Source organism: Macrobrachium nipponense, chromosome 13, assembly GCF_015104395.2.
Source record: "Macrobrachium nipponense isolate FS-2020 chromosome 13, ASM1510439v2, whole genome shotgun sequence".
Lineage (NCBI taxonomy): Eukaryota > Metazoa > Arthropoda > Malacostraca > Decapoda > Palaemonidae > Macrobrachium > Macrobrachium nipponense.
Window position 1 is genome coordinate 29141605 of NC_087206.1, and position 17500 is coordinate 29159104.

The window sequence follows — 17500 nt, forward strand, 5'->3', positions numbered from 1 at the left end:
GTTATTTGGCTCAGGGCTGTTTTTAATAATAATATAATAATATGCTTTATTTCGGCTCGGGGCCATATACATTGATTATACAAAATACAGACGGTAGCAAACACAATCTAGATACATGTGAACATGATAAAATAGAAAAAGAAAATGAGTAATCGGCACTTATCCACAAAGTAGCTGGGGTAGACATAAAAGCTAGTAATCATCATACTGGTAATAACAGTAATAATATTGGTGAGAAAAAAAAAACAAAAAATAGCATGAGAGTAATAACAGATGGTGCATATATTATATAACTCACATTTCAACTAGAGACCTTAGGTGGTTACAGTAGTCAGGTCCAGAGGGCTTAATACATAAATAAATGTAAATAAAACTTTAAACTTGATAGTAATCACAGTAATAATGAAAAATTAAAATATCAGCAATAATGTAATAATGACAAAAAACTGCAGATGACATCTTGCCAATACAGAGATTAAGTCCTTTAGGGGACAAAGGCCTCATTTTCCCATCTTTCCCACAATTTTGATTTTCTCTTGCTTCACTCCTTAGGATGCTTTGTATGAGCGAGTTGCTGCTGTTTCTCTCTGGGTTACCAGACTGGACATTGTTCGCCTAACATGATTTTTTAAATTGTGTCAGGTGGTTTTCTATGAAACATCTGTGTGGGCGGAGTGGTAGCGGGGAGTGTTTGTGAGGCTCTCAGAATGTCATTGTGCACAACAGTGATGCGTCGCATGGTCTCTCGGGTATAGTTCGTCCAGAGGGAAACACCCATAGATACTGTAACAGTACGAGCGGAAGAGCAGCAGTTTCACGTCTCGGTGACAGAAGGCAAACCTCCTTGCAATCATGTTGTGCCCGCTGCACATAGTTTACGACGCCTCTGTTCAATGTCTGCTGTATCTTTTAGGTCGTCGGTGATAATGTGACCCAAGTACGGAAAATTCGTGCACAAATTCCAGCCGATGGTTTCCGAGGAAAATTTGAGGTTCTTGCAAATATGCTTAAGCGATCTCGGGAGCAGCGACATGCATTGGGTCTTGGTTTCGTTGTAGATTATATCAATTCCTCTGCATATTGGCGGCAAGTGTCGATGAGTCGTGGAGACCTTGCACTGATGGGGAAATCAGAACCATAATCGTCGGCGTAACAGAGGTTGTTTATAGTTGTTTCATTGACATGCATCCGATTGGGAGCGAGTTCAGTTTGACGTTCAAGGCATCTGTGTACGTATAAACAGGTATGGAGAGAGGAATGCCCCTTGCCGAAGCCCGTTTAGGGAGCCGAAGGTGTAAGATAATACGTTTCCCCATTTGACACAGAATTGCTGTGTGGAGAACCAGCAATGTAAAATGCCAATTAGATATAGGGGTGTGCCCTTTCATGCAGCTTCAGGAAGAGCTTCAGGTAGTTTAATCTCTGTCAAATGCTTTTCTCACAAAACAAAGGAAAACAGGAGAGGCTGATGATAGGTAGTAGTTCAGCAATTCTTTCAGTATGTAGATGCAGGTGTCGGTTGAGTGGTTTGCTTTAAACCCAAACTGGTTGTCAGTGGTGTGTAGAAAGGGGAGAAGTCTCACTAGAAGAACAGACTCAAGTATCTTCGATGCGATCGTTGTGATTGCAATCGGCCGGTAGTTGCCAGGGTCAGCTGCATCCTTTAGCTTGTTTTTGATTAATGGTATCAGGTGAACTAAGAGTAGGGAGTCTGGAAGAAACCGGTGAATTATGCACGCATTGAATAGGGCAGCTAGCAAAATGTAAATTATCGGATGGCAGAGTTTGAAGGGCCTCTGCAGGAAGACCATCACAGCCCGGGCGATTTATTATTAGGTAGGCTGTTTATGGCATCGCTGATGTTACCTGGCGCTAAAACGGTCTGCAAAATGAAATTGAATGTTGTCAGTAAGGAGGTTATCTACATCCCTTCGGGAATCTTGATCATTTATGCAATTCAGGATATTGTTGAAGTGATCGCCCCACATACTTGCAATAGCTCGTCTCCGACTGCTTCCCTACTCTCTGTGATATCTTTTAGTTTTGGGATTTAAAGACTGGATATCTTTCCAAAGACGAGGATAATCACCAGATTCTAAGTTTCTAGACATTGCATCGGCTCTTAGTTGTTTTTCATATAACCTGCAGTGCTTAAGAGCAAGTTTGAACTGCGCTCTCGCCTGTCTCATTAGCAATGCAGTGTGCCCTTCCTCCCTGGGGCTATACCATTTTGCCTCCACAGTAAAAACATTTCTCGTGAGTATGTATACAGATCTTTAACCAAGTCATTCCATCCAGGAAATATTAACAAGGAATTACCTTGACGAAATCTGTAGGCAGTCCTGCCCGAAGCAGCAAAGCGGAGATTATGTTCGAATAGAATTCATTCAGATCCCTCTTGTGTGGTCATTTCTACAATTTGTGTTAGTACAAAGTAAGGCGTCTGCCGGTTTGAACTATTGACCGCAACCTGGTTTCCGTGGTCGCTCTAAAGTATCTGGTTTCTCTTGGTTTTTAAAATCCCAGTTTACCGCTGGTGGGCGATCAGTTAGGGGGTTCACGGTAGGGAGGGATGGGGTACTGAATGACACCTGTAATGGGATGTGATCGTAGCCCGTTGCAAGGTCATAGCGAATATTGCAGGTCATAATAGAATCATGAAGTTGTGGGGATGTGATCGTTACACCTGGCAAAGTCATAGGCGAATTGCCGGTCCAATAATGAATCCATGGAAGTTGTGGGGAATGTTAATGTCAATTGGTCCAACCAGGAAGTTTAATATCGTCCGCTTCTATTATGTACATATGAATAAGAGGAGGGAGGGAGGAGCATAACATCGCCTAATTTGGAGAGCATGATTTGACAGAGCGAGTAAGTTCATTATAAAATGTTTTGTGGGTGACTTAAGGTGGCCCCTATTATACAAATATGATCAGCTGGAGAGTCATGAATATAAACTGTGTAACTCCCCTAGGATCATGCAGTAATGATCAAAATTATTGTTATTTTCCCATGGCATAAATAAACACAATTGATAATTAGGATTTTAGAGTTCCCTATTGTCACTTGAATCCCCAGCAATCTGTCACTCCTGTAGGTCATCACCTTTATCGTATTGTCTAACGATTTGTGCCACAGGAAAGAAAGGCCTCCTTTCGGGCGACCGGCTAGGATTTGGTCTGTAACTTGCATACCTTCAGACAGTATGAGCCACAATAATGCCATGGAAAAATAGCTGGAATTTATCTCGCTGTCAAATAAATAATAAACACTCACAGAATCTCGTCAGAATGGGAATGACAGCCTAATGTCACCATAAATCAGCTTAGTGTCACAATAATCAGTTTAGATTAGTCTCACTTGTCATATAGTTCGTACTTCTTCCACCTTCAAAAAATTCTTTAAGTCATAGCAAATGCAATTGTTTGACATTAGGACACTCCCTCAGGATTCCCTAGCTGTCACTAGTGCCTTACGCCGATTGGCTGATGGGCCACCTGCATTTGGTCACAACATGGGAAAGGGGACAGATTCAGTTTTCACACCACTCCTCATTATATTGTGTCAATTCCCTTGGAGTCGTAATACCCTCGTCAACACCTCCACTCCAGTTGCTGACCCCTCTCAATCACCCACTTGCTGGTCATTCAAGTTCTGACCTGACCCTTGCCTTTTGCATCAAGTAACTCCACCCATTCCAACCTTTCTTGGTAGCGTGAAGGTATACGTTTCTCAACAACCGTTTCTATTGGCTTATTTTACAACATGAATCAACTCCATTGACTCAATCAGGTAAAGTGCCAAGAACTGTATTTTCGATCAGTCACCAGTGCCTGTAATCCAGTCCCTATTCCTAAAACCTCTCCATTCCTATTCCTAGATCCTGAATCCATATTTTTGAAATTTGTCTCCCCATTGCGTTCTAGTGAACAGTGACCTTGTAGTGATATAAATATTCGTGTTATTAAAGTGAAGTGATATAGTCATGTTCTTGAATAGTGATTCGTTGCATTTGGTGGCAAGCATTTCGAGTAAATAATTCCCTGAAACAGTGCAAATTTCTAGTTTTGCTTTTTGTTTGGCTCTTTATGCCACTGGTAAAGTCAATTCTTGCAGATTTACTGGCAATGCTGTTGTGTATACCTGTGTGTCAAGCAATGGTGTTATTAGAAACAATTGCCAAAGTGCATCATATTTTCTAAGTGATCATAGACTGCATAGAATGGTGCATATCTCCCTGTTGTTCTGTGTCAGACCTGTCAGACTTTAAATGTGTTAATTTTAGAAAGCTAATTCTCGTTATTTTAGAAACATCAATTTCATGCCTGGTGTGGCACTAGTTAGTCTTTGAACTCTAACATAGTAGAAATCTCTGTAAATATCTTTGATTTTTAGTGAAGTTATATTTTATTTTAGTGGATGCAGTGTTTCCACTGAACAAATTTGGGAGTTTAGTATACTTTGCACAGTGAAACCTTACTATTCTGTTAGCTGCCAATTTGTTGGTACACCGAAGTCACTGATTAAGTTGTCCTGTTGCAAACTTAAATTGAGCCAAGTCATTGATTTAGTCAAATCAAGTGTAAATCTTAGATCTTGAACCCAAGTAAATCTGGCTTATTTTCTTTTCCTCGGCCAACCTCGAAAACTAAAGAATAACTCAGGGAGAACATAAAGGAACCTTGAGTAAAAGGGAGAATTTGGAAGGGAAAAAATGAAAGAACTAGAGTAAAGTAACCTTCATTATCAGTATCCAGCACAAGTGACCCCCTTCTTGTGTTTGAACTGTTTAGAAGGCTGTGAGCATATTTCTGACTTGTCATCTTTCCTTTGTTCCCAAACAAAAGAAGCAATAGATGGAAAACATTTTTAATTTCACTTTAATGACACGTCTATGCCAAATCATAAAAAGGGTCACCTGCACTTTAAGGGACCAAAGCCACTTTTCCATTGTATCTTTTGTAATACAGTCCCCAAACCCCCCCCTAATTTGACAGAAGCCATTAACAGATAGTTGCCCTCCAGGTTGCGAGAGTTCACACCTCACATGGGGTCTGACTGACCTGACCCAACCCTAACCCTTTTTTACCTAATCCTTTTACCCCTTACCTTTGTTGCTGGAGCCTTCCACATCCGCAATTCTGCCCACTCTGTCCTCCATCCTTCCTCTGCTGGCATCCAATGACCCTTTTCAGGTTGCCCGGATTAGTGGTGAAAATGAAGGGACCTAAGGAGATCAATGCAGCCTGAACCAGATGTGACCAGAATCTCCACGACTGGGTATAACAAGGCCTGATCTGGCCTACCAATATGCACACTGCCTTAGTCTACCCTCCAAGTAGTATGTTCTACTGAAGTAGTGTCACGCCCGAAGACTCGGTCCGCCGCTATCTCTGCCCTGTGTCTTGGTGCTAAACCTGGCTAGATCCTTTACACCTTGTTTTCTAACTGAAGACTGGGACTCTGTCCAGAAGTCTGCCCTCACTGCTCGACCAAGTACTTGAATTTCCTGTAGGATTCTGTCTGATGAGAAGCATCTTTCTGTCGATTCCTTGGTAAAGCCCTGCAAGCAATCCATGTCCTTCTGCTGACGCCCTGGCACTAACTATGCCTGTCTTGTCCACGGACCAACATTCATATAGACTGGCCCGTTGTGTGACTCCTCCTGCAGATCAACAGTGCCACTTAACGTGTTCTGCCAGCGCCAACCTTGGGATCATATTTCTGAGACTCCAGCTACAGCTCATGCTCGTTTGTATTGCTCCAAATACTTAGTGATAATCAATGTTGTTAATTCAAGTTCTTGATCCGTACATCATACATCTACGCGATCCCATAGGAATTACTGATTCTGCTTGCAATTAGGTGCCACCTTTGTTTCGCTATTGTGAATATCAGTGTTAACGTCATGAGTGCCATGGAACCAGACAGTGCTTCTGTAAATTATATCTTATCCTTTAAAACTTATAGGAATTATATTGTTGTAGTGGACAAATTACATTTGCATTCAATCCTTTGAAAGGTGGTAAATTTCAGTTGTTTCCCTATAAAAGGTTCGTACACCTTTTCTGTTGCATAGCTTGGTGTGCCCCCTCAGTTAGCATAGGCATGTTGTACAAGATATATTTTTTTGAGAAGAATAAAATTTTGGATATCTCATATTAAACTTAAGGGTATCGGCGGCCTGTAATTTTGGCGAAATTGGCTCAAATTCGTGAAAATGAGCTATTCGTCAATATTTTCCATACATCCGGGTTCCCGGTCCGTTGCCACACGTAAGATGAAAAATCATACGAAGCTTTTTAAATGGTTTTAAAGGCCCCAATTTAAAGGCCACATCCAAGTCGAGAATTAAAGGTCTGGTTAGGGGTGGTTTTATTTTACTATTTCATTTTCCATTCATTCTTTAAGTATTTGAGTTTCTTTTCATTGCATTTTGTTTTCGTATGCCGTACAATATGTTTTCCTGATAGAGATGGCAACTCTTCCCATGACTGAATAACGTGAGCCACTTGTCTCGAGAGAGAAATCTTGTATTTTTTTATAGCAATCGTGTATTTGTTATTTTCAATCAATTGCAACACTTCCTCAGACTTTTAGACATCAATTGTGTATTATATATACTACTAACATGCCAAAAAAGAAGTTTAGTAAACGAAGGGAAGCAAGCTCTCATAATATCAAAACTTATCTTGAAACTGAAAGTATAGAAAGCTAATGTAGCTTCTCACATGTCGCCACCAACCATGTGCGCTGAAGAGATGCCAAATACTTCCTATTACGAAGCTCCGAGGGAAATCTATTATTCCCTTGCACAAATATATCAAGATGATGTCGGCACCGACGACTTTGTTTTGAAGTTATCTGATGATGAGGAGGGGGAGGAGGAAGAGAATGAGCATTTTCAAGATGTAATTGCTGTCCCTGACGTAGCAGGTGATGTCAGTGTTTTATCAGGAGCCAACCTAAGGAGTTTTTTTTATTGAGAAGTTATATGACTGAAAAAGAAGACGTTCTGAGTGTAAGCAATGATGGAGAAATAGTTTTCATTACCCTTGAGAACTCTAAAAGACGCTTTTAGTTCGACGTATAAATTGATAAAAAACAGTTTTGATGTTGACTTGAAAACTAAAGTTAGTGTGAGGTGCCATCTGTTTTTCAATATACCAAAGTGCAAGCTAAAGAAAGTGTGAAAACAGAACATATCGGTGAAACAACAGCTTCATTTATATATCAAAACATTTTGCTGCAATGGAACCTAATATCGGCTATGCACCAAGTTTATTGCTGCCTATTATGAGAAAAAAACGACAGGAGAAAAAGCCTGAAAGGCCTTCAGATGAAAGAGAAGACCAGGAAACGAAGGTCTGCTATGCATTCAAGAAAGCAAAAGAAGCAAAGAACATCAAAATGAGGATATGAAGGAGGGGCTCATTAGCCTTCTAAAAAACTTGGCAGCACAAGAGAAGAGTGGCGTTCTACGATAACCCCCCAAAAATAATATAAACTATCTTTTAGTGATAAATGTTTGTTTTTTTAGAGGAATAATATCTCTTATAAAAAGAAGGAAACACACGCCATGTAGGTTTTTTCCAAGAAACTTTATATGCTTCTAAAAGCAAAAATAAATGGTTAGCAAACTTTAACGGCACTTTTCTCAAAACATACATTTTTCTACATTCAAATTCTAAAATTCCCTTATTTATGAATGAATTTTAATAATCTAAAAGGCAATTGGAATAAAGATAGTAAGAGAACACATTGGCAATTTTTTTTTCTTTTTTTTTGCAATTTTTTTTTTACCAATATCTAATACATAATTTTAGGGTACTTTTTTATTGAATTTTTAAAAATATTTGTTTTAAATAGCACACATCACATATTAGATTTCTGAGTTTTGCCGTTTTATTTAACAGGTATTAAACTTTCTGCTTTTACATTTTCTATAAATTGAATATTAGATAAGAGAGGAGATATACTTTAAAAACAAATGAAAAATGCTGTGTTTTAAAGAAAAATATTAAAAAAAAAAAAAGAGTTTTTATCTAATTCACCTAAAAATTTTGTGTGTCATCTTTAGTCAAACTAGAGGTAACACCTGTGGAAGTTTGAACACCGTCACTCAAAATTGACCCCGACCCCGCCGATACCCTTAACACCCGCACGCAGACTATGACAATAATATATGTATATATATATATAATATATATATATATATATATATATATATAAAGATATTATACCACGAAGGAAAATAAACGACGAAGTATCCGCGAGACCTTTCGACGTTCAAACGTCCTTTTACTAAGCAGAACTGACATACATGAGGAAAAAGGCAAAACAAGAAGATTCGTATAACTGACAGATAGGGATTATAAAGAGATTAGTACCTAGCAAGCGTTTTCAGGAGATCCGGCCACCAGACTGTAGCCAAAAAGAGTTAAAACGTTCAGTGACTGGCTCCTTGCATCATAGGACTTACACCACACCATATCTAACTCTATAAAGTCGTTATCACACATACATTTTCCATAAAAATGCTCTAGTATCCTACAACTGTCCATATTCAAATGAGATCAGGACTAATACAATGGTTAAAGAAATGTATGGATTTTATGTTAATTTTGTGTTATTGATCTCTCTCTCTCTCTCTCTCTCTCTCTCTCTTACAGACGCAGACACTCACACACGCAATTTAAATATATATATGTATTAGTCCAACACCTCGCAATGACAGCCATTCAGTGGTCAAAAATGACCTTACATAAATTCAAACCCGTTTTCAAAGCAAGTCCTCCTTGGATGAGACCGTTATCCAATAACCTTCTCCTTCTCGACTGTGACCCACCACTAGACCAACCAACTGGAACCTAATTAACTGGTTGGGTCAGCAGAAGCACTGTGAATTTTATAGTACTAAAGGAATGCATGTGACTACAACGCGCATACATCCATTCCTGATATCAACGTCATCGTTATTGCCTTCGGAGCCTTGTATCCGCCCAAAGGGCCTCTGTGGAATTCCGCCTAAATAAACATATAAAACGTATTATCGAATAGCAATCATACTGGAATATTTATTTCATGATTTGGACCTCAAATTTTGCCATTCCTATTTCTAAAAGAAACGAACTCACGAGGGAATGAACTTTTTCACATGTTAATTTGGGGCCAGATATCCACACCAGTGACAATAACCGATTTAGTTAAGCAGAAATAGGCAACAACATGAAAGAGATTTGCTCAACAGCATTTCAAACTCATGACGGAATACAAATATCTATCACTACCAACAATGAACATGCTTGCAAGCGTTTGAACAGTGAAAAGTTGGATCCACAGACGGGAAAATACAGTGAATAGAATATTCCACGATTTATATGAGTTTATTTTATTTATCTTGCGAAATAATCTGCATGCTGATTTTGCTATTACTTCCGGTTGTTCGACCATTAGTCGACCAGCTGAAAGGATCGACCAGCTGAAAGGAAACTGAAAAGGGAAGAGTTCGACTAGATTTGCATTTCTGATGATCGTGCCCTTTGCTCTTAAGGATTCACAGGATCGTCTTTTCTCTCACGTCATGACACTCTAGTAAGGGAGCGCTCCTTCCATTGATGTGGAAAATGAAAACCTCTAGTCTAGAAGAAGGTCCATCCCTCGATTCGGTCCAGTGAAGCTGAATTCATTTGCTTATCCGCTCATCTTCTTCATATAATTTGGCCATTTTCGTATACACAAGCCTGTATCATTGTCTATGCGCCGTGTCTCCGAACGCCCACTTCAGTTTAAACACCGATATTCCGATTCTTCCGAATCATTAGCATGTCTTCGTTCGTTGTGTTTTGCGAGTATCATGACGTTCTGTTGGTGTGACGTATTCAGGCAAGAACATCACCTTCATTACACGCGTTCCATGAATCTCACCTGTTAATCAGAGTATAATATTCCTCTTTCTCTCTCTCTTCCCCTTTCTCTTTCATAACATCCACACATTTCCATTCCTATCTCTTTCCTTGATGCATGCATAATTTCTTCCTCCGCTCTATCCTCCGTTGCACGTACTAGGTATCAAAGGTTACCACTCACTCTCCCCTCTCCTACGAGCCAGTTATTTATGTCAATACGCGCTCTACCAATTTCATTCAGCATCTCGTAAATAGAAGAGCAAACTGAGATTAAGAAAGGCAAAATGAGGAAGATTTTAACTACATTTGCTGTTTACTTCATGATTCTCGAAAGTAGTCTATTTTAGGGTCTCCTTAGGTAACCCGTGGGTTGTGAAGTCGACGTTTGACGTTAATAGAAATTGACTGCTTGGTCAAAGGTGCTCTTTGTGAGGCGGACAGAGCATCGTGAATGTTGTGAAGGTAAGATGACGCGACGAGATTAATTTGATTTGCTATGGATAGATAACAAGGGAGTTCGTTTTGACCCAAATTGTTGCGCAGCTCAATTTCTTCCAGTACCTTTAGCACCAGATTTTCAAGATTTGTTGTGGATTTCTGTAGCACTTACTTTTTATTTCTTAAGAATAGGGTATCCTATCTACGCCCAACTTTCCTCTTTGAATTCAACCTTATTGGGGACGGTAGTTAAGTGTGCAATTCTATCCCCACACGCGGAGATTATTAACCAAAAAAGCCTTACAGGTATTTGCTTCGAGGAAACCGATGATAATAAAAAGCACAGAAAAACTACACCGATATGTAGGTTACACAGGATCCTGTGTATATCGCAATGTTTTCTTACCATGATTTAATTACCCATAAAAGGATACTACACCTTGACGCCCCCCAGGAACAAACTGAGGTTTAAGTTTAATTGCTGATACGATTTATGAAGTTCGTGTAGTCGGTGTTCTGGTTCTTTCAGCTTCTCTCATGCAATATCATTACGAATGTCAGGTGATCCTGATATACTGAAAGATTCATGGAGCATTCGCTAAGATTATCATTTAATAACGTATATCAGCATTGAAGAGATCCATTTTCATAGCTTTTCATGGAGTAAAATAAATGTGCATGCTTCAAAATTTTTGGGGCTGAGTAATTTTTATATATATGACAGTCTATAATGGGTTGTTTTTGGCTAACTTCATATTATCATATTAACGTTTTGCTCAACTTTATTTTAAATTTCCCAAGTCCGGAGGTTCAGGGTCGGAGTCAAGAAATATCTGTCAAAAAAAAAAAATATATATAAAACGAATCGTTCAGTGAGTGTAAGAAACGCCTGGAAAGGGCGCCTTTAATGCAGCTACCGGAAGTAGGCTTAAGTTGAGAAGAAAAGTATTTTCTTTTAAATTATATTACCAAGATGAATAAATATCTATGTTCAAAATGGCCCTAAAATCAGTTTTCTAGCATGAAAGCCAGTTTATCATTTTTACATGGTGAAAAAATAAACTCATATAGTACATTACGCACACACACACATATATATATATATATATATATATATATTATATATATATATATATATATATATATATATATATATATATATATATATATATATATATATATATATACACAGACGCGTAAATAAACACATACACACATTATACATATAAAATTTCTATTAAAGCTTAGCAAATGTTTAACTACAGCAAAGTGGATCTTTTATTTAGATAGCCCATAGTAATTTTAACATTTAATTTTGCTTTGCGTTTTCAAATCAATATGGTAAGGTGAAAATATTTATTTATCTTTATAATGACACCAAAATCAGTATTGTAGAATGCAGACTAATTTTCCAAAGACAAAGATAGAAAAAAAACCTGTGCAAACAAAGCCTTTTAGATAGAGTTCAGGGTACTACAACACTAAACAGAAAAAGTAATTGGGTAAACGTTGAGTTTTATATAACAGAGGTCCTCTTAAACCTTCTCCTTTGTTGGGGCTGGAGGGGAACTGGGGTTACAGAGCCTGAAACCTCATCCCCTGTATAAATATACCGTTTACAAATGGAGGGTTAACTGGATCCACCTGGAATATCCCCCAAGCCAGACCCTCTCTCTCTCCCAACCTCCAACTGTCAGAGGATGAATCTGACAACTGAAAAGTATCCTATAGCAAAGGCTTGCTTCATCATCTCAATTCTTGACGCAGTAATTATCAGTAATTAAAGTAGTTTGTGGGTGTAACCCTAAGCATAATTATCAGTATGCGGTGTATTCAATTACAAGCTAGGATGCAATAGTATTACGTATTTTTATGCTTTTCTAATTATCACAGTCTGATGGTAAACCGTCTATAAATTTTGCCAAAGCCGTGTCATTTTGCAATGAACCCTACTGTTTTCTGCTGAAAATCTCCTTTCAACTACTACTTATCCCTTTCTAAATAATTCTCCTAGCAGATTATAACTTCTGTCTTTGCAAAAGAATGAAGATAAATCGTCTTCAACGTACTTAAATATCAATAAAAAATTATATCAATATCATTAAGTAAAACAACTAATAATCCTCTCTCTACCAACCTATTACCAAGAAAGACAATGTTAAGAGTATCAGTTATAATTAAGCAAGACCATAGACAGAGTACGTAAACATGCATAAATACACCAAAACATACGTACATCATTAGGGGTTCGCAAAGGATGGAAAGTGACAGGTTCCTCTGATATGATGAATCATACTAACAGAAGCACAGGGTATCCATACATTTACTTCAAAATTCAAAAAATATATTACAAAAGAAAATGAACAGACATTATGTGGAAATATTACAAAGTGAGGAACAGATATAGAGTTTCTTTTTTTGGCTTCATTTAATACTCTAGATGGGCATCATTAGCCGCACGAGGCACATCAAGACGGTACTCGATTTGTTGCCACGTTCGTTGTAGCCTCATCAATGGTGGCAATGGCCTCAGTGATCTTTTGCTCGCGATCGGTAGTGTCCCTTATCTTCGTTCGATACACGGTATCTTGAACATAAATCCACAGAAAGAAGTCCATTGGAGTGTTATCTGATGAACGAGGTGGCCAGGGAATTTGGCCATTCCTTCCAATTCACATTTCTGAAAATGTTTGATTTAGAAACCGAGGAACATGCAGTCCCCAGCGTGGTGGCACACTATCTTGCGGGAAAATGATGGTTCGCTGAAGGTCATCTATACTCTGTTTTTTTCCATCTGCCCATCCGCCTGTGCTGTTTTTGTTTGGTAACACTGCGTCCCGGGCTTTAGATAGTTACATTCAGCTTACATTCAACGATTATAATAACATCCTATTTCGAATATTAACGGTGTAATTCGCATACAGTAAATTTATTAAAACACTTTTCAGTTGCAAATGTACACCCAGATATCCTTTTATTTACCTAAAACTTACACATAGCGTAAGTATCTAAAGCCCGGGACGCACTGTTACCATGCAAAAACACCACAGCGGATGGACAGATGCAAAAAAACAGAGTATAGTTGTGGTACCACATATTCAGTCAAAAGGTCAAGGTAAACATCTGCAGCAATTGATGTCTCGTTAAAGAAAAATGGACCAACGATTCAATTGCACATGATCCCACACCACGCATTCACCTTTGGACTATCTCGGAGGAGTTCCCTGGTCACATGGGGATGTTCTGATCTTCAGATTCTAACATTATATGTTCAGTTTCCCTGAAACACGAAAGGGCGCCTCATCACTGAAACAAACTCAGTTGAGGAACCCTTCATCCTCAGAAATTCATTCCAGCATGTTAACTCTTTTCATCTTGGTTTATCATTTGGCTCGAGAGCCTGTATGAGTTCCACTTTGTAAGCGTACAATTGCAAGTTCTTGTGTAGGACTTTGTGCACTGTTGAACGTGGTAGCTGTAAGTGTCTGGCATCGGTATGGATGGACCTAGTAGAAGAACACTCACAGGCTTGTCTTACACGATTGAGGTTTTCCTCAGATGTTCCTGGTCATCCACTCCTCGCTTTTATCCAACACTGTCCATGTCTCCGTAAATTTTTTTGTGCCATGCACGAATTGACGGACGTGACGGTGGATCTCTTCCATACTTAGCAGTTCTGAAGTTTCGCTAAGAGAGAGAGAGAGAGAGAGAGAGAGAGAGAGAGAGAGAGAGAGAGAGAGAGAGAGAGAGTATACCTGGTCTTGGCTATTATTATTATCATTATTATTAATCATTATTAATATTATGTTTACATTTACACGTAAAACCCGGAATGGTTATCAAACTGCCGACAATCTTTCAAGAGCGAAGTAAGAAAAAGCACAATAAAAGGGAAAGCAAAGAACGAATGAAAATAAGAAGGCAGGTAGTATACATACATCTGCATTATAACCGAGAAACATATTGCTGAGCAGCAACGAACTCCTGGAAAAAAAAAAAATCTGCGGCAGCGACTTGTTCGGTTGGATTCCAGCAACTGGGATGCCTGAGACTTAGCAGCACAAAAGAATGAGGAAAGCTTTAGGTAAGAAGCCTTCAGTGAACCAGCTCATTACACTACCCTTTAAGAGCTTGTTGACTCGCTATTTGAAGAAAGCTTCAAACCCCTCTTACAGTAGTAATTGACGGCAATATTTTTTCTTCCTTACAAAAAAAGATATTGGAGTGGACTCTTTAATTCGATCTTTACCACCTTTAAGAAAAATACTAAACATTGACATAATCGGCAGGAGTAAAGGATTAGAAAACTTTAGTAAACGAATAAAAAAAACTTATGAAACTTTCTGAATGATCAGAAAGCAAATGAGTAAAAGGGGTCCAAAACAGGTATCGAATAATGTAAAGGCAACGAAGGATAATTTAAATAAGTTATCATTCACAAGCAAAAAAAAAAAAAAAATTGTATATGCATACACACACACACAGACACACACACACACACACACACACCCACACACACACACACACATATATATATATATATATATATATATATATATATATATATCTATTTATATATATATATATTTATATATATATTGGTTTATATATTTATATATTATATATTTGGATTTATCACGTTCCAAAATTTCGTGATTCAGTTATATATATATATATATATATATATATATATATCTTGGAATATAATATAAATATATATTATATATATATATAAAGGGAACATATAGCTGCAGAAAATGGTGACTTTAATGAAGCAGGTGTGTGAAATGTACTAGAGACCTTATGTGCTAGTGATCCTGAGTTCTATGGCAGTTCACCATCATATCCTAAATGAAAAGGATTTGTGGTTTGGCGATTAGTCTATCGGTGTGTCTGACACCTTTAAACATTCGCTACTGATAACAACAATAATAAAAGATTCCGATTTCATAAGCATATAACCTGCATTGAATAAGTAATGACTTATTGTTTTCCAAAATCTCCCAAGAATCATGTTAAAATTCACCCACAACATTATGAAGTATGGAGGAAGGTAACAGACAGACAGGTCAGACAGGGTACATGTTCTCATACAAAAAAGCAGAATTGACAACTCCAAGCAAAGAAGATTAAACGCTTAAAAAAATCGATTGGAGAGTGCCACTTACAGTGTCACTTGCGTGGAATACCGTTGTAGGTTGTCTGCAGCATTCCTCAGGTCCTCGGCTACAACACTCCTGTCCCTTTTGTTGTTATTCCTCCGTTCATTCTCTTTGGTCCGCCCTTCCTGACCTTTAGGGTACTTTTAGGGTCATGATCCAACTGACATCCCTCATTCGGACCAGCCCTTTGGAATAGTGACTCGTAGTTTCATGAAACGAGTCTATAAAGTTCTACAACAGGAAATCCTAATCCACGCAACTGTGCTTGAAATATGACATCTAAGTTTTGATTAGAGTGCACTGGCTGCTAAATAGCCTTACCTGTTTCTAGATGGTGAGGCTTGCAACCTCATGCTTATCCCTTTTCAAGAGAGATAAATTATATACATACACACACACACACACACACACACACACACACACACACACACACATATATATATATATATATATATATATATATATATACCATATATATATATATATATATATATATATATATAGATATATAATATATATATATATATATATATAATAGTATATATATATATATAATAATAATATTATATCATATATATTATATATATATATCATATATTATATTATATCTTATAGATATATATATATATATATATATATATTTATCTACATGTGTTCAATACAACAGTTTAATTTACAGTGCATAATAAAGTTGAATAATGGTCAACCATTTTTTCACTTCATCTCGTACAATTGCGTAAATCTAGCTGCTTGCAACACAATAAGAACGAAAAAAAAAAAAAAAAAAAAAACCACTTCTTTACCAGGGTAATTGGAAGGTCTTAAAGAATACTCCGTTCATAAGTTTGGTAAGCAATGAATATGATATTTGCGTCATTTATTAGTCGAATTGTTTGGACCTTTCTTTTTAAAAGGATCTTTAACTTTTACTTCGTGACCTGCGATCTATCCATAGACTATTTTTCATTCTCCTTCTGAACTGGGAGTTTTCAGCTCTTCATGTATGTATGATGTATGTATGTATGTATGTATGATGTATGATGTATGTATATTATTATAATGTCAGTCACCTTGCTTCGTACCTCATAATCACTTGGGTGAATTTTCACCTAATTCTAAGGAGATTTTGGAAAACAATATATCATTACGTATTCAATGTAAGTATATTTATTTATTTATCTTTTAATATTTTTATTACGTGCCACGCTTTCGGGATTTATTTCTTACCATTATCGTTCCCATTATATGTGTCTATCAGGTTTGATAACTATGTTCGTGATTTTTTTTTTTGTCGTTACTTAAGCAGTTACCTTCGCTACGTATATGAATAATTTCATAGGACAATTTATCCCCAAATGTTTACGTTTACTTTTATTCTCATGTCAGTGGTTACCCCTGTAAACTTCGACTTCTCTAGCATTTTCTCGTGCTACATTTCAGCCGCCGAAGATTCATCAATTAGCAGAAGCAGCAGAAAGGGGTTTCCTGACAAGGGCTTCGTTTCACGGCTCACTTCTATGTGTAATTTAATGACGGAAGCAACAACAGACCTCAGAAGCCTTTGGAAATCCATTACGAGGCTCAAACGATTCCCTTGCTATCAAGATGAATCACCAATTAAGGATACACTGCTGTTACGGAACATAGGAAGAAAACTCTGTTCTCTCTGGGAAAACAAGAGACGGGTCAGTTAGGGTTTACAATAAGCCATATACAACATTTCTCAGGAAACAAACACAGAGGGTATCCTAATGCTGAATTTACTTGATACAGAATAGGCTGAGTGATGACTGTGAGTGACTGCAAATAAATGATCTATTCTTAAGCAATTTGAAATTCGTAAATATTCTATATATATATATATATATATATATATATATATATATATATATATATATATATATATATATATATACATACATACATACATATATATATATATATATATATATATATATATATATATATATATATAATTATATATATATATAT

General features: G+C 37.4%; 1 protein-coding gene across 1 annotated transcript in view; it reads right to left on the reverse strand.

Annotated features, from left to right (window-relative positions):
* The window catches only part of LOC135225447 (neuromedin-K receptor-like), a 260592-nt gene that overhangs the window by 66994 nt on the left and 176098 nt on the right, over positions 1–17500 (reverse strand). The window lies entirely within an intron of this gene.